This window comes from Globicephala melas, chromosome 12 (assembly GCF_963455315.2).
Source record: "Globicephala melas chromosome 12, mGloMel1.2, whole genome shotgun sequence".
In the NCBI taxonomy this organism is placed as follows: domain Eukaryota; kingdom Metazoa; phylum Chordata; class Mammalia; order Artiodactyla; family Delphinidae; genus Globicephala; species Globicephala melas.
In genome coordinates this window covers 87,105,194-87,127,488 of record NC_083325.1, presented here as the reverse complement: position 1 = coordinate 87,127,488, position 22,295 = coordinate 87,105,194, and positions in this window count along the sequence as shown.

The window sequence follows — 22,295 nt, the reverse complement described above, 5'->3', positions numbered from 1 at the left end:
TAGAAGAGCCCATGTCCAGCCTGGACAACTCACCTCCTCAGCACCTGCACTGGCAGCATCTGAGCCTGCCTGGCATTTGGAAGGTGAAATGAATATAGGAATGAGAAGCTGTTAAACTAGTTTTATTTTTCTTTTTGAATTTTATTTTATTTTTTTATACAGCAGGTTCTTATTAGTTATCTATTTTATACATATTAGTGTCTACATGTCAATCCCAATCTCCCAATTCATCCCCCCCACCCCCTGCTTTCCCCCCTTGGTGTCCATATGTTTGTTCTCTACATCTGTGTTTCTATTTCTGCCTTGCAAGCCAGTTCATCTGTACCATTTTTCTAGATTCCACATATATGCGTTAATATATGATAATTGTTTTTCTCTTTCTGACTTACTTCACTCCGTATGACAGTCTCTAGGTCTATCCACGTCTCTACAAATGACCCAACTTCATTCCTTTTTATGGCTGAGTAATATTCCATTGTATATATGTACCACATCTTCTTTATCAAACTAGTTTGTCTTTTGTTTATTTCTTTATTTTTGCCAGAGTGGAGGGATATTACATGATTATATTTCCTTCTTGAAATAAGCAATGTTTTTTAACAGGGAGATATGGAATTCATGAAATGGCTAGATTTTTCCAAGTAACTCCTGGGAAAAGTTTAATGGACAGAAATTCACTCAATTGTCTATGACATTCATACCTGTGGCCTGAAGCATAGATAAGACAACAGAACTCATAATGTGCAAATGTACAAAGTAACCAGGATTTCAGATCTCAGAATTCTGTTCTAAACTAAGTACTATTATTGTCTCTAAGTACATACAATACTTATTCACAAAGATGATATTGCATCTGTTATTTAGAAAAAATGACAATTAAGGGTAAAATATATTTTATAATCTTTTATCCCCAATACTTAGCAGATAATACTAGCTGGGTGAATGAATAAGTGATTTAGGAGTGAATAAAAGGATTAATAATTCTTTCTTTGATAGGCATCCATTCTGTTTTGACTTTTGATAAATTATTGCGTCAACCAACAATATTTTTATTTCCTTCCTTCAAAAGTCCAAAATAGTGAGGTTTAAGTGAGATAAAGAGTGGTTGTCAGCGTGGCCTCCTCCAGTTTCCCATCTCAAGCATTTCAAAGTCATTTTGAAGCCTCAACTTTAATTTTATATTTACTAGAAAAGGGGGATTACTATTTGTGATGGTTAATTTTATGTGTCAACCTGACTGGGCTAATTGATGTCCAGACGGTGGGTAAAACATTATTTCTGGACGTGTCTGAGGTTGTTTCTGGAGGAGATTAGCATTTGTGTTGGGAGACTAAGTAAAAAAGATCGCCCTCATTAACGCAAGTGGGCATCAGCTAATGCTCTGAGCTGAGTAGGACAAAAAAGCAAAGGAAGTAAGAATGTGCTCTCCGCTTGAGTTGCGACATCCATCTTCTTCTGCCCTTAGACATAGGTGATCCTGGTTCTTGGGTCTTCGGACTTAAACTGGGACTTACTTACATCATTGGCCACCCAGTTCACTAGTCTTTGGACTTGATTGAATGACACCATCAGCTTTTCTGGTTCTTCAGCTTGCAGATGGCAGACTGTGGGATTTCTTGGCTTCAAGAATTGTGTGACCCAGTTCCTATAATAAATCTCCTCATATATATGAAGATATATGTTCTATTGGGTCTGTTTATCTGGAGAACGCTAATACACTATTTATCCAATTATTCCGTCTCATTAGAATAAATTTAGTTCACCTCTTGAGTACTTTATGAATTATCTTAAAAGGCCCATTGAGTGCTCATGTCAATCCTGTACAATTGAACATAAAGATTCTGTTCATCCCACCAGTCAAAGGGCTGGACCAAAGGAAGTAGCAATAAATTCTCTATATCATTTAGATAAGAATTTCCAAAATCACTAATCTCTGTAATTTCCTTGGCTAAGAAGGGAACTAACAGGTCTATGTTTTACCACTGGCAGAATTTAGCCCAGGAGAAATAATGGAATACCACTGAGTTATTGAAAAAGGTGCAATTAGTTACTTGTCTTTTTGGTCTAAGCTTGAATGCATTAGCTACTAACCTATATGCCTTTTAGACTAAAGGGAATGGTGCACTATATAAATAGATTATGTCTTCTCACTAGGCATTTCTCTGCCATAGAAATTAATCTTTAATTTGCTCATCTCAAAAATGAACCCTGTTGGACTGTGAGGCTAGGGTGAATGTCTGGCATTAATAATATGTATCCTTCCAATTAGTCCTGAATTCATTACAGCAGCTTCAAATTAGTATTGATTAAGAGATTATGGGCCCAGAAGGTATGCAGAAATTTTTATTAGTTCCCTAGAGGTGTTGTGATAGTTTTTGAAGGAAAGATCATTCATTGTGCATCAATATTTGAAATACTTTCTATGAAATTTCAGTACATTTTCTAACTTTATAAAATAATGTCTCGTTATTAATTTGTAATGAAAAGAAGATCACTCATACCCTCACATTTGGGCATTAGAGTCATGATATCTCACTGGTAGCTTGCAACATACCAATATTCTTGAGAAAATATCATAGAGCTAAAAAGAAAGGCAAGAATTTTTCACACTGAAAATATAAAATGACAAAACCCCTAAAGCTCTAAAGCTAGAATCAAACAAAAATGATATTAATTAGGAGACAAAGGGATGAGTATTGTGAAGCTCTCTCCCTGCTCATCCTTCTGCTCAGGGTGAACTCTGTCTTTGCTTCTTGGTACAGACCTTTGGAGGAAAATGTAGGAAGATATTGTGTGTTTTCTTACATCACTCCCCAAATTCAGAGATGTAGGGTCTGTTAATCTCAAAAGCTGAGCACTGCTTTGGTCTCCACATTCAGAGAATGGAATGGTACTCTTCTGAAGACTTCCTTCCCATCTTTCATAGATCAATGAAGACTGGATAGGATGGAAAACAAGGGATAATAAAAGCAAGCTGGAGTGGCATTTGCACTGTGTATTGCTAGAGATGGAAGCTCCCGTGACCACCACCTGCATGTAGGAGTAGAAAAAAAAATAACCCCGTATGCTGGTAGTCCTGCATCATGAGAATTTTCTGGGGATTCTCAATTATACACTGGTTCCAAGTGCCAAAGGGCAAGGCAGTGTTGAAAGGAAGAAAATATCACCAGAAGAAGTAAGAACTTGCTCAGAAAAGGAGGCTGCATTCATTGCTGTGCACATCACATTGTCTTCACATTGTAGATCTCTAAGATAGAGCTTGATTAGACAAATAGACAGAAATATAACTGAGGAAATCCACTAATAAATGTCTTTCAACAAGTATATGGACAAAAACAACAGGAAATACTTAAATAGATGAAAAGGAGAATAGGAGATAAGCATATTATAATTTCTGCACCTGTCTGTCCTCTCCCAGCTCTCCACATGCAAATACTAACTAGTGGAACGTAGATCACAGATTCAAATACTGGTGCCTTACGATGTAAGGATGTACGCCCGCCATACTCGCGCTTGCTGTAAGTGGCTGGTCCTCACTTTGCCCATGTCTGACTCCTATGAGGGCTACCAGCACTCACCTCTGGCCCTTTTTTCTCAGACACTCCTGCTTGTTTTATCTTATGGACACCATTCAACTATTAACCTTCCAGCTTTAACAACAGTGACCATAAATATAGTGTACTTCTGCTCTTTGCTGGCTTCTGCAGGACTCTGGTGAGCTGAATTCCTCAAATGGGTGATGGAAAGCAAACACAACTAAAGCTTCAGATGTCATCTTTAAGGAATTATGGGATAATTTTTTGCTGAGTTTTTAAACCATCAGTGAAAGTTGTTATCAAACTATGATCTCAATGAGCTCATAGCAGCTTCAAAAGTTTTATGTTGATTCTTTCAGTATTATTCTTAGGAATTTTATTTTTATTAATATTGAAATACTACAATACCATTGAAGTTAAGTTTATTGAAATTTTATAAGGAAGAACTCTGAAAATAAACCTGAAATATTTTTAAAAAATCATTAATTGTCCTTATTTGTGATTAATCTTCTGGATTAAAAAAAACTTACACAGGAATGTATTTAATTATGTGTTCTGCAAAGCACCTACCATCTTATGTGCTATTTTTTACTTTCAACCATGTATATATACACATACACGGAGGTCAAGTGAATTGCATTTGCACAGACTTTTTGACTAAGGAAACAAATGGTTTAAATCTTGCACTTAACTTTAAAAAATGATTTCATAATCTTCAATGCCTATCTTAGTCATTTGATCAAGTCTTTCACGATCTTCAGATCTCACGTTCAATGTCTGTAGAATGGGTCAAGCGATTGCTAATCAAGTTCCATAAATGCTTTACAATAGGCAGGGGTTCAGGACCCCAAATGCTACCTTTCTTGTCTCAGAATTTTATCTGAAATCCCCAAGCTGAAAGCTGCAGCTATGACGTGTCTGCGCCATGTGGAGACAACAGCATTGAACATGGAGAAATCCCCTCCAGAGAACTGAACAGACAGCAGTCTAGCCCAGCCTGCAACCCTCACCCACTGTGACCTGCATCTTTCTCCCATGCAATAACAGAGACTACCATGTCTCTAGAGCAGTTCTCTGAGGTGGAGAATTCACAAAAAAGTGAATTATCACCCTGGTAAGAAGAGGCCTTGCCCATCCCAGCCAGGTTAGTTGAGGGGGGCTCTGGACAAAGATTCAGCAGCGTGGTGGGTGCACCTCGTGATGGGTACGAGGAAGAGCATTTTCTGTCTCCACGGTTGGATACTTGCTGAGCTTTGACACTTGTGAGCTGTCCCTGTCCCTGAACTAGAGCACATTGAGAAAATTCTTAGAAAAGTAGGACACATGTCTCCTAGCATTTGAGTAGGTAATTGAACCATATTCTTCTCTATGAAAATTTTGAAGGCAAGAGGCTGGGAACAGCCTGAGATGTCAGGTAAGGGGTTCATCAATCTGTATCCCACCTTTTGGCTGAGTAGATGCCATGGAAGTTTGTAAACTAGAGCTGTCTTCAAGGCGCCCCACCAAGAGGGCAGCCGACCCACTGAGAGTCAGTCTGTGGGCTGTTCCCCAGGCAGGAACTGTGAGGACCAGCTTAAGATGTCAGGAAGCTGCATGCGCTGAAGTTGTCAGCACCTAACACCTGCCACAGTGAGAGTCAATGGCAAACCAGTGTTAGCCAGGAGACAGCTGCAACAGCAGAAGCAATTAAGATAACAGACAAACTTAACAAATATTTAACCCTTTTCAGCCAATGTTTCTTTTCCTCCTCAACCCTGAATGAGCCATAAGAGAAAGAAACAAAGAGGTGGGTGAAGAAAAGAACAAGCTACCTGTGTTCCTGCCCACGTAGATCTGTGAGCCACTGGTTAGACCTGGGGGGCAGTGTAGGGGGTTGTGTAAGGAGAGGAGGGAGACTTTGAACTGGAGGTGAGAATGACGTGTGATTTAGACTTGACAGGACTCATTCATATGTGAAAGGGACGAAATTGCTGACGTGATATTATTATGCCCAAGAAGTCATAGGGTGGTAGAAAAAGGAGGTAGAAGAGAGCATGTTGAAGGCAGTGGTTGGAAGTAAATAAAGGCACTTCTTTTTGTATCCCACTAAGTTCAAAGTATTTAATAATGTGCCTATGAAATTACCAATATTGTTGGCAATTAGGCAGAAACAGTGAAATAAAATGAGGACGCTATGAAAAGGCATGTCTTCCGCAGTTCCTCAAAGAACGCTCTAAGGGATAAATGTTTTGCCAAACACATGAATTCAGCCTACTTTTCCATCTTACCCCATTCCCCACACACTTTGTGGGGATGCGGGGTGGGCTGGCCAGATTTGGTGTTTTTCCAGTGATGGGGATCTGAGGTTATTTTCAACACAACCAACCTGGAGGAGAAATTCCCATCCAGGGTATTGTGCTTTTGCCAAGATTTGAACGGGGAAGACAATTCAAAACATAGTTGGTAAGTGCAAGGCTCAGACACTAAAGGGATAGAGTGAGAAATAAGCCTCTTTAGGGAGCAGGAGAAGGGATCACACTTGGGGTTGTGAAAGTATAAACAGAGAAGCACGTGATGATATAACCTGGTAAGGGGGGCGGGGCAGATGGTGAGACAAGGGCACCGTTGTCCGTCACCTTGAATCATGGATTTCACATGGGACGTGGAGAGTCGTTACGTGCCTGCTACGTGACAAGGTCTGGCAACCTCTTCTCCTCCGGACCACATTTCAGCAATCCAGGTATCTGTTTTAACAGCGAGAGTAAGCTGGATTCCACCAGGCTGGGATGGAGGACTCCCATGCCTGGATTCCTAAGGTCACAGCGGGCTTCCAAAGAACTAGTCTGTTTCCTTGAGGAATTCTATTAGTGTGTAGCAAAATTGAAATAAAATGAACAAAAGTAAAGGAAGGAATAAATCTTTGAAAATCAGTGTCATGGACTTAAAAAATCTCGTAATTATTGAGATGATTTCTCCTCTAGGAAAGTAGATACATTGTTTAGGATCACATTGGTGGCTATATTTGCTGGGTCTTGGCAACCATACTTTCCCCAGTTAGGGAAACACGTGTTCCTTGTGCTTGGTTTCAGGGTGGTGTGTTTGCCTAAGTTACTTTAGTATTACCTGGACCACAAACTCATGAAAAGCTAAGTCTGACAAATCAAGGCAACCATCCCTGCCATTCCACAGTTTTCCTTGTATGGCCTGTGAATACTTTGACCAACTCTAGGTAATCAGATAGGAAACTTAAAAATTACTATCATTAATACGTTAAGGCCTCTATTGGAAAAAGTGGAGAATATGTGATAAAAGATGGGCAACATTAAGCAAAAAGGAATTTTAAGAAAGAATCAAAAGGGAAAACTAAAAATGAAAAATACTGTAATGGAAATTAATTATGCTTTTGTGGGGTTCATCGGTAGAGTAGACATGGCTGACACAAGGATCAGTGAGCTTGAAGACAGGTCAGTAGTAACTTCCCAAACTAAAAGGTAAAGAAAATAAACTGAAATAAAAAAAGAACAAAATATCCAAGAACTGTGGGACAACTGCAAAAGCTATAACATATGGGAAATGGAATATCAAAAGAAGAAGAAAGGAAAAATGGAGCTAATAGATATTTGAAGTAATAGCTGCCAATGTTTTTAAATTAATGACATACATTAAACCACTTTAGACCCAGTAAGCTCGGGTCTATAAACATCATATTCAAATTTCAGAAAACCAAAGACAAAGAGAAAATCTTATAAGAAGCCAAAGGGGGAAAAATCAATTTATCTGTAGAGAAACAAAGATAAATATTGTATCAGACTTCCTGTCAGAAAATACTTAAGCAAGAAGAGAGTGGAGTAAAATATTAAAAGTGTTGAAAGAAAAAAAATTCTATATAAAATGAAATTATCCTTCAAAAGTGAAAAAGAAATACTTTCTCAAACAAAAACTGAGGGATCTCATCACTAGCAGAATAACCCTATCCCCCTGCCCCCCCCAAAAACAGTTAAAAAGACTTCTTCATTCAGAAGAAAAATAATATAAGCCAGAAATTTTTATCTATATAAAGAAAGGAAGAACATCAGAGAGCAAATACATGAAGAAAAATAAAGTATTGTATTTTTATTATACTTAATTGACCTAATAAAGAACTGTTCAAAGTAATACTAGCAATAATGTATTGGTATTTATGGCATATGCATATGTGAAATGAATAACAACAATGCTGTAAGGGACAGAAGAGGAAATGAGAATACTTGTAAGACACTTCAATTACACATGAACTGAAATAGTGTTAACAGAAGGTATATATATAAATCTAGTAAAAACTCATAACTTCAAAACTTTAAACTTTAAGAAGAGGATAGTTGATATGCTTGGAAAAGAGAGAGAAAGTCATCAAATAAAAGTTCAAGTAAAAACCAGAGAAGGTAGAAAAAGAGGGGAAGATGGAAAAAGGAAGGAAACAAAGTGCAAGCATGCAACAAATAGAAAACAACTGCAAAATTCTAGATATTAAGCCAACCAAATCAATTATCACTTTAATTATGATCTAAGCACTTCAATTAAAAAAACAGTGATTGTCAAGGTGGATAAAATACTAGATCCAACTATATGTTGTCTTTGAGAGACCTGCTTTAAATATAAAGACATAGATAGGAAAAAGGAAAGAGATAGAAAAAAATATATCCCGAAAAAGCTAATCAAAAAAATTTGGAGTAGCTCACTTAGTTTCAGACAAAATAGACTTCATAATAAGGAAGATTACAGGGATAAAGAAAAGGGTCAGTTCTCAAGGAGACACTTCAATCCTTGGAATGTATGCATCTAAAAACAGAATCAAAATATGGGAGACAAAAACTGAGATCTTCAAGAAAAAAAATAACAGACAAATTCACTAAGGAATTTGGAGACTTCCATCCCCTTTTTTCTGTAACTGATACATACGGTAGGCAGAAAATCCATAAGGATTTAGTTGAACTAAACAGTATCATTAATCAATTTGATCTAATTGACATATACAGAACAATCTCATCCAAGAATAGACAAATACATAATCTGCTCAAGCTCTCATGGAATATTCACCAAAAAAAAACCCAATACAGGGCCATAAAGCACACCTTAACACATTTAAAAGAATAGAAATCATAAGGAATAAGAAAATTTTGAAATTAAGCTAGAAATCCGTAACAGAAAGATAACTGGAAAATCCCAAGTTCTAGGAGATCGAACAAAGCACTTCTATAATAACACTTCATCAAATAAGTCTCAAGAGAAATTTTTTAAAAAATTAGAGGTAAGTGAAAATAAAAACTCATTTATAAAAATTTTTCAGATGTCTGAACTTGCCCAACCTTCAGTTTCTGACAATAAAATGAGTGCAATACTGTAATCATATCTATTCCAAAGGGTTGTTGGGAGGATTATAAGATGATGCATGTAGCTGGCATACAGTGAAGTTTTAATAAGTATTACAAATATAATAGTATTGATAAAAATCTTTCAAACTTCTGGGGAGATTGAGACTTGAACAATCATTCATTCAACATGCCTTCTGTACCTACTCTGTATCAGGCCCTGGTTCTAAAGAGATAAGATACACTATGTCCTCTTGACTCTCAAAGACGCTTAGTGTCTGGAGGGAAGATAGCCGTGCAGTCAATGCAGCAGAAAAGGAGGCACGTACAAGATGATTCAGAGGCTTGGTGATAAAGGCAGTTCATTGGTGAGGATGTTTTGGGCTGAAAGAAAAACACAACTCAAATTGTCTTAAGTAATTTGAAAATTTATTATTGTACATGACAGTGTCAAGAGACTCCACCACCCAGTGATTACATCAAGGACCAGATTCTTTCAATCTTTATGCTATAATAGTGTTGGCTTCATTTTCAGACTGTTAGTAAGGAGACACAATATTCAAGCACATCCAAATATGATAATGTGTAGAAGAAGAAAAGATTTTAAAAAAATTCTGTATCTCCTTATAGGAGCAAATAAACTTTTTCTGGAAGTCCACTAGCCAGCTTCTCTAACCTCGTTGGCCAGACATGGGTTATGTGGCTATCCTGTACAAATCACTGCAAGAAGAATGAAATTATCCTTAGAATCTGGAGCAGGGATGAGATTAGCCTCCCTCTAGGCACATGGATGCATGGGGAAGGGTAGAAACCTAAATCAAATCCCAATCAAAATCCCAGCAAGCTATTTTATAAATACTGACAAACTGATTCTAAAGTTGATATTTAACAAGGCTAAAGACACAGAGCAGCCAACACAGTACTAAAAATGGTGGAGTGGGCTTCCCTGGTGGCGCAGTGGTTGAGAGTCCACCTGCCGATGCAGGGGACACGGGTTCGTGCTCTGGTCCAGGAAGATCTCACATGCTGTGGAGCAGCTGGGCCCGTGAGCCACGGCCGCTAAACCTGCGCGTCCGGAGCCTGTGCTCCTCAACGGGAGATGGTGGAGTACTTGAAAGCAATCAGTGTAATCTATCATATCAATAAGCTAGAGAAGAAACAATATATATTAGTTGATACAAAACAAGCATTTGGAAAACAAAACACCTATTCATGACAAAAACAGAAAACTAGAAATATAGGGGAACTTGTTAAAGAAGATCTCCAAAAAATGCTTACAGATAACATTATCACTAAATGGTGAGAAACAGGATATCTTCTCAATATCAAAAACAAGGCAAGGATACCCTTTCTCACAGTTCCTATTCAACATCACATGGGATGCTATGTAGTATAATCGGAAAATAAAAGGAAATAAAATATATTCAGATTGGGAAGGAAGAAATAAAACTGTCTTTGTTAGCAGATGACACAATTCTCTACCTAGAAAACCCCAAAGAATCAACAAAAGAACCTTAAAACTAATAAGCAAATATAGCAAGTTCACAGGATACCAAGATAATATACAAATGTCAATTGCTTTCCTTTGTGCTGGCAGTGAGAAACTGGAATTTGAAATTTAAAAAAACACACAATACTGTTTACAATAGCACCCCAAAAATGAAGTACTTAGGTATAAATATAATAAAATATATACAAGATCTATATGAAGAAAACTACAAAATTCTGACTGTAGAAATCCAAAAAGGTCTAAATAGATTGAGAGATAGTTATGGATTGGAAGACTCAATATTGTTAAGATGTCAATTCTTTCCAACTGATCCATAGATTCAGTATAATCCCAATCAAAATTCCAGCGAGCTATTTTGTAAATATTGACAAAGTGGTTATAAAGTTGGAATGAAAAGACTAAACACACAGAATAGGCAACATAATACTAAAAAAGAAAAGTATTAGAGGATTGTCCGTACCAGACTTCAAGACTTACTGTGAGTGTACAGTGATCAAGACATTGTAGTGTCGGTGAAAGACAAGAGACAGAATCACTGCTTATTGGAACAGAACAGAGCCGATAGATAGACCCACACATATTTGGTCAAATGATCTTTGACGGTGGTGCAAAGACAATTCAATAAAGAAAATTTATCTTTTGAAAAAATGGTGCTGGAAAAAATGGATGCCCCGAAGCCAAAAAAAAAAAAAAGAAAAATGTAGATTTAGCTTTAAATCTTTTATTAAAATCAACTCAATCAGACACCTGAATATAAAAGTAAAAGTCTATAGAACCACTATAATAAAGCTAAGAGAAAACCTTGGGTTTGATGGTAAATTTACGTTATAGCACCAAAAGCAGGATCCATGAAAGAAAAATACCGATAACTTGGATTGTATTAAAATTGAGAACTTCTAATCTACAAAAGACACAGTTAAGAGAATAAAAGAAAAAAAAAACATAGACTGTGAAAGAATATTTGCAAAATGCACATTTGGTAAAGTAACTGAATCAAAATATTTAAAGAACTAGCTATTTGTATCAAATAAGCTACCAAGAAAAACACTCAGAGGAATCTTAAGTGAACATTGTTAAGTAGCCAGTAGGAAAAGTTTATACACCCTGTGATGCCAATTATATGACATTCTGGAAAAGGCAAAACCACAGACCTTAAAAGTACCAGTGGTTGTGAGATGTTCAAGGAGAGAATAGAAAGATAAAGATGTGAAGCACCAGGGAATTTTAGGTCGTGTAACTATCTGTATGGTTTCATAATGATGGATACATGACATGCATTTGTGAACATATGTAGCATTTTATAGCACAAAAAGTGAACATTATTGTATGCAAGTTAAAATAAATTAAAATGTTGGGGGATTCTAGAAAGGAATGCAGACTGTGACAAGAGAACCTAATATGGTTATGAATAAAACAACTTCAAGAAGGAGGTGTACAGGAAAGGTACTGGCTTATATAACTTTGGAAGTGAGTGAAATCTGTTGAATGCAGTGAAGGCAAAGGGAACTGCACATAAGCACTGTATTCCAGTTGATAGAGTTGTTTCCCACAGGAGTACTGGATAGCAATTCTCATAGTACTATGGAGGTACGTAGGAGTTGAACACTTAAGGAAATAGACAGCAGATAGTAGGAGAGGGAATTTACAGACATGCAAGGATGGGAGGCTAAAATGATCCAAGTGGAAAGGGATTAAAGTTGGAGACATCAGTGAGAACTCAGTGTAATTACAGATGGTTACATATGGAAATAGTTATAGCTATTTATATATACACAGGTTAATAGATGCACATATATTCCTTTGCTCTGAAGGACTAAAAGAAACAACTCTTCAGGAGCAAGGAGCCCACCTCATGCCCAGATCTTGGTTTCTAATGCCTATCTCCAAAAAGAGAAACCAAAGCTTCCTGGAGAAATGACTGATTCCAGGACTGGGCCAGGAAGCATGCAAGACAAGCCTGGTTGGAGCCTCCTGCAGTGTCGGGAAGCAAGGAAGTGCCCAAACAGAACAACGAGAACTCACACTGATGGGGCATGTCAGAGGGGTCAGGGGCCACACAGAGAGCCCCATGGCTGGAATGGTCTGTGTCACAAATCCAGTAAAGTCATATTAGGTTATAACTCAAGTGTAGACTAAATATTCATGAGTCCATGCTGATCTAAATAAATGACAATAAATTAATCAATGAGGAAGGAGGAATAAACCTCCCATGCAGAAGAATTCCAAATAATTTATATAGCTATTCAGCCCTAAAGAAGAGAGATTACAACTCCAGCTCTTCAAGAGTGAGCTGCACAGAGACTTCCTTCTGAAGAGGAATCCAGGGGGAGAGGGGTGGTTTGAGTAACTTTACAGTAACAACCTGACAACCACCACTTCAGACAAGTTATCCAAGTCCACATCAAAGGTCATAAGTTATGTTGCTATTATGTGTCCTTGACTTAATATGATGAAAATGGCACTTCATTCCTGTGATTTTCCTCCTCAAGTCTCAGAGCCCCAGTCAAACCATAAGTAAAACATCAGACAAATCCCAACAGAGGAAAATCCGACACCATCCCTGACCAGAGCTCCTCAAAACGATCAAGTTCATGAAGGACAAGAGGAAATATGAAACACTGTCACAGTCAGGAGGGGCTTAAGGGGAGACGAGAGCTGGATACAGTGTGTTGTGCTGCATAAATCCTGGAACAAAAAAAGGACAGTTTGGTGAAAACTGAGGAACAGTGAATACAGTATGGACTATTGTTAATAATACTTTATTAGTACCTTTTCATTAATTATAACAAATGTAACAAAGTAATGTAAAGTATTAATACAGGGGAAACTCTGTGTGACTCTATGGGAACTCTCTGTATTATCTTCCCAATTTTTCTGTAAATCTAATACTCCTCTGAAAAATAAAGCCTAATTTAAAAATAACCACAAAATAAACATGCTGCCGTACTTTTCTCTAGCAGCTTTTTCCAGCTATGTCTCATTAATTGCAGCTATATCATAGTTTTCTCTTCCTTTAAATTTCGATATTTATTCCGTGGAGCTGTTGGGAGGATTAAAACCTCACAGTGCAGTCCCTGACATAGAGTAGATTGCCGACAATTATTCCTATGCTCCCACAGCTAAAGCCATTCTAGAGCTGATATTTGAGAATGGCCACCAGGGCCACAGGGAAAGAACAATTTCATGTATTATGTTGAGATATAGATTTTGAACAAAATGTTGCTTGAAAGTACGATCACCTATTGCATTGATTTATGTATTCATTTATTTTTTTTCAAACAGCAAATTTGTAACAACTACCTTGGAAACTTTGACAGGCTTCTGAACCACTAAAGGAGGTAGCAGACTGTAACATTAATAAAATATATTTCAGAATCAGGGAGATTTGGATTCAAATCAAACTATGCTGTGTAGTATTTTGTGCTTTTGAATAAGTTACTTAAACTCTCTAGGTCTCAGCTTTCTCAACTTAAAACAAAGATAATATTTTTTATAGCCTTAGTGTGAAAATTAAATGAAGTAATGCTTAGTAGGTATTTAGCACAGTCCTTGGCATATGGTAAAGTGACAATATGCTGTTGTTGTTATTATTATTACTATTATTCATATATAAGTTCATGAGTCCTAAGTTTTTCCATTAATATTTTAGAATTACAAAAAGCTAAAATAATTATTTATATTATAGCTCAGGGAACTCTGCTCAATGCTCTGTAATAACCTAAATGGGAAAAGAATTTGAAAAAGAGTAGATACATGTATATGTATAACTGAATCACTTTTCTGTACATCTGAAACTAACACAACATTGTTAATCAACTGTACTCCCATATAAAATAAAAATTAAAAAAATAAAATATTTATGACATTTTATATTATAAATGTGGGAATGAAGTAGATTTTCAAAAGTTCTAAACTAGATAATAATTATGGAACTAGAACTAGAATTCCAGGTCTCTTTTCTTCCAGACAAGTGATCTCTCTTTAAAAAAAAAAAGTATTAATGGTCTTTAATATTGGGTAGAATAAGAATAGACTGCATTTCTTTATCACATCTTCATTTATTTTTTGATATGAAGACACAGGAAACAATTTTGGCTCAATTATGGTTTAGAAACCACACAGGTGGTTCTCTGTTAGATAAACTCTGGGATTAGTGTCCTATGATCCCAACTTTGCTACATTCACAAAAGAATGAGTATAACACAGAAAGAAATACAGTGCATCTCGTTCCACAGAGTCTGTTCTAATATTCCCCATGCCCAGTGGAACCGGAGTACTGCTTATCAAGGAGACATCTTTCTGTATTTTTAACTTAGAAATATGAACTCTAATATACCTCCACTAACAAAAGACTACCAGTCAGAGTGTGAATAAATTGCATCAACATTCTCCCACACCTGTATATCTCTGCTTACCTGATTTTGCTATTTTTAAATCAAATTTCTTAAAATATTTTATAGCAAGCCATAAACAATCTTGACATTAAGCAATTTGATACAGGCCTTTGCAATAAATAAATAAATACTACTGGGTGGTTACACACAGTTAGCCGTTTTAAAACAAGAGCTGCTAATACCTCATCACATGAGATGTGATACACTTTGTATTACAATGTGTAGGAGGAAACAAAAATGCATCTTCCCTCACAATGATGATTAGACTTACGTTTCATAAGTATTTTTACTTGGGATTAGAGTTGCCATATTTCATAGACACACACTGAAGTAAAGAAATATATTACTATCTCGAAATCTTCTTCCTCAGGGAAGGTCCTCCACCACTGACTCAGCTATATGATTTACTAAACATCAGCTGTCCAAGCACTGCTGGCTAAAAGTTATTTTTACAGTGTATGTAAACTTGAAAATTCAAAATGAGAGAGAGCGAGAGCGAGAGCGAGAGCGAGAGCGAGAGAGAGAGAGAGAGAGAGAGAGAGAGAGAGAGAGAGAGTGAGAGAGAGAGAGAGAGAGAGAGAGGAAGAAGATAATGTCTTCCAGATGCCAGCTTTCTGGATGGGATCTGAAGCCTGAAGCAAGAGAAAATTTTCATTAACATTCAGATTACATGTCATTTTGATTCACACTCCCTAAGCAAGCTAATTTGGTCGGCAGCCAGCCTTCTTGCAGTGTGATGACAACACAACAAGCGTCACCGCCTCCCTTTCATTGCTAGTGATTCCTTGAGTGACAGCCATGGTCTCAGAGCTCTGCAAGACACCGCCCCCTGCCTCGCCCTGCAATGTCAGGGCTGCTGCTGTCCTGGCAAGGACAGGTTGTGGCTTCAGGGATGCAATGGCCATCATCATCCCCAAGCACGTGGATATCTACACAGACACAGGTGCCCCGACACTCACCTCTCACACACTGCATGTTGTCAGAACAATATCGCCAGGACGGAATCAATTGCGCTGGTAATTGGATGCCCTCTGCAGACCTCTGACCTTCCAGCCAGGGCAGCGGGTATTAACCCTTCACCTCACCGAGGCTGCACCTAATCAGTGGCTTCTTTGTTGTGCTATATGCCATTCTATTCTGTGTTCAGATGTCACCATTTGCTTGCTTGTTTAAGTTTCCTTCGCTCTCTTTTTAACAATCTTTTGTTCGATATATATGCATTTTTCTTTCAGAAATCAAGAAGTTTGGTTTGCTTGCTTGTTTGCTTTCAGATTTCAGCTTAGCAAACCACAGCCCTCTCGTTCCACATCCATCTGTTTTGAGCTATGAGAAGGATAGTGACCTTCATTTCCTTTCTGGAAAGGATTCTGCAGATGTAGGTTTGGGACAGGACCATAACCCCCAGATGTGAGATCTGCAATGGCAGGTGTCTTGTTTCAATTCCCTTGGGTATCCTGGAGAATGGAGGATCGTCTGCAATGGAGGCATTCAGGAGTTGTTTATGAATGAATGAATGTGTACGTCTCATAATGAATTCAGTTTTGTCATTTCTGCCTGCGATTTATCAGGGTAATTGGCAAGTTCGGAAAGCATACCTGCCTTTTGGGTGTATCTTCTCCCTCTCCTGAGTCCTCTTCATACATTTTTTTATGATAGGAATCTTGTTGTCAAGGAACTAAAGGTCAATAGGGGTTTGTGCCCAGGCACTGGTTCTCTCACCCCATAACGTGCCCCAGTTTGCATTTTCATTCATTTCTTAGTTCATTTATTTATTTGTTTAATAGACAATTACTGAGTGTCTCTGACTGTGGGGCACAGTGCCGGACTCCTGGGCTACAAAGGTAAACACAGGTGAACAGGTAGATCCCCCGGTGGCTGGGATCTTGAACCTAATGAAAGATGTAGAAAAGTTCATTCTAGTTTAAAGGTGTTAGGAACAAGGAAATTTTAAGTTGAAACAGAGAGGCAGCTGACAAAGCCTGGAGAAGAAGCTGCCTTTATCAGAAAGCCCTTTGTACGAGGCTTTGTCTCCCTGGTTTTGCAGACCATTTGTTCTTCTGCAGTTTAAGGTTCTGCACAGGGGAGACTACAAATACATAATTTACAAGTGAAGATAGGTAGACTCTGTTTTTCTAGAAATCAATGGACCTCAGTGACCTAGAAGAGGACATTAAACATGCATGCACAGAGAGAAAACAAAGTATACTAAGGGGTCATTGTAGCTCCAGCTTTTTGGAAGTTCAGTAAAGACACGTTTCGTTTACACATTCTTCCCTGCTCTCACTGTGATAATGTGGCAATTAATTATTTTTCTCACTTTTTTGAATGTATCAATATATGTGGGGAGCACTTGACGTTTGAGAGAGGAGAATGATAGCTCTCTCTTCAGGAATGTGTACCCCTTTTTGGCTTATATGAAAATGTGGAAAGATGAATCTATTTGGAATTAAAATAATTAAAATCAACACAGATTCACAATTTATTGGGCTGCTTAAATTTTTATCCTCTATGAAACTTTCTATTCACATCTGTAAAATGACGATCATAATAATGCCTATTTATAGAGGTGTTTTTAGAATTAAATGAGATGATTTGTGCACTCCATGTAAGTAATTAAACCCTAAACATAATGTTATTCTTCAAATAACAAATAGTCCTGTTATTATACAGCTAAAGAAAAGATGCATTAAAATTAATTTCTCTTCTCTTTATATTTTATTACAATTTCCTCAAGGTGAAGCTTTTAGAAAATACAGCTAAAGAAAAGATGCATTAAAATTAATTTCTCTTCTCTTTATATTTTATTACGATTTCCTCAAGGTGAAGCTTTTAGAAAACAATGTCTATAATGTTTTAAAATCAAATTTAAAAGTGTGAGGAGACTGGTGGATGCAAGGAAGACAACATTATCGATATTAGAATTTTTAACATATTTTAGTTTAAAATAGCACAGGAATATAAGAGATCATGAATCTTTGTGTTTTCTAAGCATATCCATAGTTTACAAGATTTTGAAAAATGCAGGGATGATTAACTTGCAAGGTAAACAAATTTATTTCAGTTCAAGGCCACAAAATTTTCAGTGGCCTAGTTCGGATATGAGAATTTTAGTTAAAACAGTATTCCATAGGAATACTTCTGTAGAAGGTTTACCTTTTTGCTTTTGAGGGATTTTCTAAGGCTTTTCTCTTGTATCCACGAGTGCCCTTCCGAGACACTGTTCTCAAATGTAACCAAGGACATTCACCCATCAGACCCAGGGGGCTTTCCTCACTTTACTTGTTCATTTTAGTTGCAAGCTGTGTCCCTCTGGACTAACAGCTTGGAACCACAAGGAGAAAGTCAAGGTACCTGGGAAAAGAAACACAATGGAGCCATAATAATGACAATTATCTTCAAATATAGAAAGGGGTGAAATGTATTCTCTGTGGTTCCAAAGGGTGAACATTGCAGGGGAGAACTTTTTTCCTGTAAGGAGTTTAGAAAAATTAGAGTTTTCTGAAATGGAAATAATGGACTGGTGGCTTTTTGCATTAGTAGGTTATAAAGTGAAATAATTCTTACAGAGTAGACAGATTCCTGTATACAGTGTTGAAGCCCATCCATATGTCTGGCAGGGATAGAACTTAACATATTCTCACTCTGGATTAAACTTTAGGCTCACCTGGGATGCATTTTACCATAGGATACCTGGGCCCCAAAGGTAAAGGTTCAGATTCAGCTGATCTGGAGTGAGGTCTCACCATGGTTATTTCTAAGCCAGGATTAGAATAACTCCCTAATCGTTCTAACATGCACCCAGAATTCAGAAGTACCTATGCCAGATGATTTTTAGAATTGTTTCTCATTGGATGAATCTGGTACTTCTAGTAGGTACCTGTGCCGATCAAAGTTAAAGCAACTGCGTGTAGCTGGGGATCAATATGGATTACCCAGCAGCACTGCAGGCAGTCGTGTTGCAGAGCACTGGTAACAGATTGATAGAGTTTAAATACAGGGTTGATCCGTGCCTTGTTCATTACTGCTCTGTTCAAGAGACAAGTATCAGCCGAGTTTTCTGGTCTTCGCCTCAGATAGAGACAGCTGCTGACAGTTCTGGTCCGCCCCCTTCCCCAGGAAGACGGTCTTCATGGAACCCAGCCAGTAATATCATCCCAGAAACAGTGACAGAGAAAAGTTTATAATCTATATCCTGCTATCTAGTGCATTGAAAGATTGCAGAACCCATGGTGTATTTCATTAAAACCACCGGATTCCCAGAGCCTGTTAGCAGAGACTGGAAAACATCATTCTCAACACAGTGGGGAAAATCCTGTCATTTTGTGGTAGAAGCAGGACGGGGATTCTGACAGCTCAGTGGCAGGGTGTGTGTGTTTGTTACAACCTCTTTTCCCTGTAGCTGTGCTCCCCAGACTTTATGACACCAGGTCTTGGCTTCATCCCCAGCCTCCCTGCACAGTTGCCTCTGCTGAGAATTAGGCATTTAATTTTCTGCGTCCTTATTGTGGCTTTTAGATGTAAATTCTCATTAGGCTATTTCTGTGTAAATAGAAGTTTGACATAACAAGAGCACCAGCATAGACTGGTGTGGCTGCTGATAACTCATTTCTAATCCATCTCTTCCATACTGGGGCTTAATTTAAAGGCTGGGGCACTTGAAAACGCATTTATTAAGTCTGACCTACTTTTTAAATATTTAATATTCCATTTTGGTTTCCTTGTAACAAAAGAAGCTTCAAGGTCTTCATGTTCTTGCCCATTTTTAAAGCATCGATATTGATTCAGCTAATAAGAAACTGTACAGACTCACTGTCCCCTGGACCACTTTCAAGATTTGTATTTAAAGCAATTAGCGGTTCATAAGATCTTACGGGTACTCGGACGTCCCAAAGGACTGGTCTGCATTTGTTCTTGATAAAAATTATCCTCTTTCATTTTCTTCAGATATGTGCCCGTGTGTTGGTAAAAAAAGCCTCCAGATCCGTAACAGGAAAAGTAACCACTATCTTCACAGAGGGAAGCCTGCTTATAACTTATTAAGGCTTATTCCTTTGATCAAAACTATTCTGATTTGAGGAATGATAGATAGAGGCGAAAGATATAGAGAATGGGGAGGGAAGAAAGTAGGGAGAAAATACAAAATAATGTGCAATGCAAACTTGTGAAATTTAACCAATATTTGTATATGCATAGTGCTTAGTTCATTGTAAAAATAAGTTAGATAACATACATATGCCAAAAAACTCAATAAAAGACAATGAAAAGTAAAGATGGAATTAGGTATGAGAGAAGTAAGAGGGTAGAATTGCTTGCAGCCAGGGTAAATCCAGTACACAGAGACTCTTATCATAAAACTGTGTACTGGATGGAGTGCAAGTTCCCTAGTAGCCAAAGCAGAGGTCAAACATGACAATTACATGAGTTAACTCTCCATATGATAAGAGCAAACAAGTCGCTCAGAAGCGAAATTCTTTTTGATCCTGATCTCATGGAGAGTTTCTTTAATAGAGTCACTTAAAAGGAATACTTCTGGTCCAGATGACAACACCCAACAAATTAGCAATAATAAATGCGATAAAGGATTTCATAGAATTGAAAATATTTATCAAATGATACTCCTACTCCCATACTTAGCTTCGGGAGTCCAAATGCAATGGGTGATGCTCAATCTTGCTACGCCATCTGGTTTATGGCTCCATATTAAAAGAAAGCAACAGATCTCAAAATTGGGAGGAGGAGGTGGTGGTGGAGGTGAGGGGGTTATTGCTCAGTTACTGCAGAGAAAACATGTTGTTTGTCAGATAGGCTGGTAGGGACATGCTTTAAAACTGCAAAGGACTTGACTTTCATCTCCTGTAGAGTTTGAAAACAACATTAGTTAGCGAGTGTGGACAGAGTGACAGTAACTCTTACAAAACACTTTAATCAAAGAGATTGCAATTTTCTGACGTATCTTTAAGTCTTGAACAGGAAAAAAAACGTCTGGGGATAAATTGTGATGGGCACGGCTTTAGAACTAGGACTCAGCCCTTATTAAGAGCTCACTCCTTGTAACAGCATACTTTGACAAATTCTAATATTCTTATTAAATAATACTTTATTATTTTTATAAGAAATATAATTAACAGACATGTTCTTTTGGGTTGTTTTCATTAACTCACACTCACTGGATGCAAACTCAATACAGTTTCTTGCTCTGGAAGCTATACATGTAACATATCTAATCTTTAAAAGATGAAATTTTAATGTCACTCTTTCCCTTTCATTAATGTTTAAAAATTTGAACAATTCCTCATTTGATACTACTCTACTTTCTATTTACATTACCATACCTTTTGAGTGTAACGGTATTCTTCCCATTCTTTATACTCGGTATTTATGTTTCTTGCCTAATGCATTGGCTGGAAGTTCAAGAACAGTGTTGAATTATAGTAGTGATGAAGAGACTGATTGCTTTGTACCTCATTTTAATAGGAATTCCACTGGGTTTTGCATTAATTAGGATACTCCAGTGTGAGATATATTCCACTTATATTAAGATATTTCTCTTCCATATCAAATTTACTGACATCTCCTTTTAATCAGGAAAAATATTTTACATTTTAAAATTAATTTTATTGCCACTCAAAAAGAGTGGATGTAGTTTCTCTTTTAACCTATTACTTAGATGAATTTTACACATTATTTAGGAAATAGGCATTAATATTTTGGCAGTATTGGAGCAACCCTGTGACCTTGAAATTCTGATGTGTGTGTGTTTGCATTAATGCCGCTGTAGATACCTATGTTATATAGGTTTTAAAAAAATATTAATCGTTTTCTATGCTTTGAAGCTTGAAATACTTTAGAAAGTATGTATTCCTTGAAAACTCTATAGAGTTCTTAAAACATATGAACCATATACTTTTTTATACAATTGTTTTTGATTATTTACATTGTCCTAAAAATATTTTTCAGTATATTTTCACACTTATTAACATAAAGTTTTATATAATGTATACCATTCATTAAAGTTTTATATAATGTATACCATTCATAAAACTTTCTTAAAGTGTATCTCCTCTAGAATTGTGGTTTACCCCCTTGTTGCTAAATTTTGTGTATTCTTTCTCAATTTTTAAAAATTTAATAAATCAGAAATTTATCAGAGGTCTTTTATTTAGTCATCGTTTTTTTTTTGTTTTTTTAAAATGCGGTACGCGGGCCTCTCACTGTTGTGGCCTCTCCCGTTGCGGAGCACAGGCTCCAGACGCACAGGCTCAGCGGCCATGGCTCACGGGCCCAGCCACTCGGCGGCATGTGGGATCTTCCCAGACCAGGGCACGAATCCGTGTTCCCCGCATTGCAGGCGGACTCTCAACCACTGCGCCACCAGGGAAGCCCTATTTATTCGTCTTTTTCTGTGGCATGGGTCATTCTATTTTACTAATTCCTGCTGTTATTTTTAGGACTTTTCAGTATTTGTACTTATTTGAGTGGCATGGCCGTCAGGATATAGGGATTCTGAGGTAACAAGCAAGGCAAAATC